This window comes from Mandrillus leucophaeus, unplaced genomic scaffold (assembly GCF_000951045.1).
Source record: "Mandrillus leucophaeus isolate KB7577 unplaced genomic scaffold, Mleu.le_1.0 Scaffold540, whole genome shotgun sequence".
Lineage (NCBI taxonomy): Eukaryota > Metazoa > Chordata > Mammalia > Primates > Cercopithecidae > Mandrillus > Mandrillus leucophaeus.
The window spans coordinates 726,563-729,337 of record NW_012105809.1 but is presented as its reverse complement, the minus strand read 5'-3'; positions in this window follow the sequence as shown (position 1 = coordinate 729,337).

The window sequence follows — 2,775 nt, the reverse complement described above, 5'->3', positions numbered from 1 at the left end:
GTCCCAAGCACAGAGATGTGCAGATTCTCAGTGGCCACTTGGCTGGAGACTACTTAAGGCCACTGAGTTCTTGGCAGAAAGGGTGGCTATCATTATTATGGATGTCTGCTGCCTAAGACAACTGAATTCCCAAGGGGAGGAATGGCAGCCATCACTGCAGCTGTAGTCTGCCATTTTGACCTGCTGGTATAAGGGAGACTGGGTGGTTTGGACCCGGGAGGAATTCTCCACAGGGCAGCACAGCAGCTCTCACAGATTGTGGCCAGACTGCCTCTTTGGTCTGGATCCTGACACATCCCTCCACACAAGGTGGGGCTTCCCTGTCAGAATTTCAGCAATTTCAGCCAGGGATTTACCAACAGAACTCTGATCTCTGTGTGATGGAGGCCCTGTGGGGAGGGGTGCCCACAGGCTCCATGAATTAGTGGACTTAGTCTTTCATCCTGCTGGCTCCAAGGAATCTGGGCAGTCTGAACTAGAAGGATTCCTCCCAGTGTGTCGCCCCCTCTGCCAAGCAGCAGCCAGAGTGCTTCATTAAGCCGATCCCTTATCCTGTGACTCTTGACTGGGTGAGACACCCAACAGGGGTTGCCAGACACCTTGTACAGGAGATTTCCCAGTGGCATCGGGTCAGTGCCCCTCTGGGACAAAGCTCTCAGAAGAAGGAGTAGGTAGCCATCTTTGCTGTTCTGCAGCCTCCACTGGTGACACCTCCAGGTGCGGGAGGTACCCAGGTGAATATGTTCTGGAGTGGAACTGCAGCAAACCCTACAGAAGAGTGCCCTATTAAAAGAAAAGCAAACAAACAGAAAACAACAACAGCAGCATCAACAAAAATGCTCCCACAAAATCCAAAGAATTTCCAACGCAGAATTTCATATCCAACCAAACTAAGCTTCATAAACAAAGGAGAAATAAAATCATTTTTAGACAAACAAATGCTGAGGGAATTTTTCACCACCAGGACTGCCTTGCAAGAGCTCCTGCAGGCAGCACTAAATATGGAAAGGAAAAACCATTACCAGCCATTACAAAACACACTGAAGTACAACACTGACCAATGACACTGAAGAAACTACATCAACTTGTCTGCAAAATAACCAGCTAGCATCATGACAGGATCAAATTCACATATAACCTCATTAACCTTAAAAGTAAATGGGCTAAATGCCACAATTAAAAGACACAGAATGGCGATCTGGATAAAAAGTCAAGACTCTTCAATGTGCTGTCTTCAAGAGAGCCATTTCACATGCAAGGACACACATATGCTCAACATAAAAGGATGGAGAAAAATTTACCAAGCAAATGGAAATCAGATAAAAGCAAGGGTTGCAGCTCTAGTTTCGAATGAAACAGACTTTAAACCAATAAAATCAAGAAAGACAAAGAATAGCATTACATAATGGTAACAGGTTCAATTCAATAAGAAGAGCTAACTATCTTAAATTTATAGTCATCCAATACAGGAGAACCCAGATTCATAAAACAAGTTCTTAGAGACTTACAAAAACACTTAGACACCTACACAATAATAGTTGGAGACTTTAACAGTCTACTCTCAATATTAGACAGATCATTGAAACAGAAAATTATCAAAAATATTCAGGATTTGAACTCAACTTTGGATCAAGCAGACCTGATGGAAATCTACACAACTCTTCACCCACAGAGAACATAGTATATATTCTTCTCAGCACCACATGGTACTTACGCTAAAATTGATCACATAATTCGAAGTAAAATATTCCTCAGCAAATGCAAAAGAACTGAAATAATAACAGTCTCTCAGACCACAGCACAATCAAATTCAAACTCAAGATTCAGAAAATCACTCAAAAACTATACAACTATATGTAAGTTTAACAACCTGCCCCTGAATGACTCCTGGGTAAATAATAAAATTAAAGCAGAAATCAAAAAGTTCTTTGAAATCAATGAGAACAAAAAGACAACATACGTGCCAGAATCTCTGGGGTGCAGCTAAAGCAATGTTAACAGATACATTTACACCAATAAATGCCCACATGGAAAAGACAGAAATCTCTCAAATCAACACTCTAACCTCACAATAAAAAGAGCCAGAGAAGCAAGAGGAAACAAACCCCAAAGTTAGCAGAAGACAAGAAATAACCAAGATCATAGCTGAACTTAAGGAGATACAGACATGAAAACCCCTTCAAAAAATCAACAAATCCAAGAGTAGTTTTTTTTTTTGAAAAAAATAACGAAATAAAAAGACCACTAGCTATATTAATAAAGAAGAAAAGAGAGAATAATCAAATAGACACAATAAAATTGAAAAAGAGGATATCACCACTGACTCCACAGAAACACAAACAACCATCACAGAATATGATAAATGCCTCTATGCAAATAAACTAAAGTCTAAAAGAAATGGATAAATTCCTGGGCACATACATCCTCCCAAGACTGAACCACGATGAAGTTGAAAGCCAGAATAGAATAATAACAAGTTCTGAAATGGAAGCAGTAATAAACAGCATACCAACCAAAAGGAGCCCAAGACCAGATGGATTTACAGCTGATTTCTACCAGAGGTACAAAGGGGAGCTGGTACCATTTCTTCTGAAACGATTCCAAACAAATTAAAAGGAGAAACTACTTCCTAACTCATTTTATGAGGCAAGCATCATCCTGATAGCAAAACCTGGCAGGCAGACAGGCAGGCAGGAAGGAAGAAAGAAAGGAAAGAAAGAGAGAGAGAGGGGGAAGGAAGGAAGGAAGAAAGGAAGGAAGGAAGGAAGGAAGGAA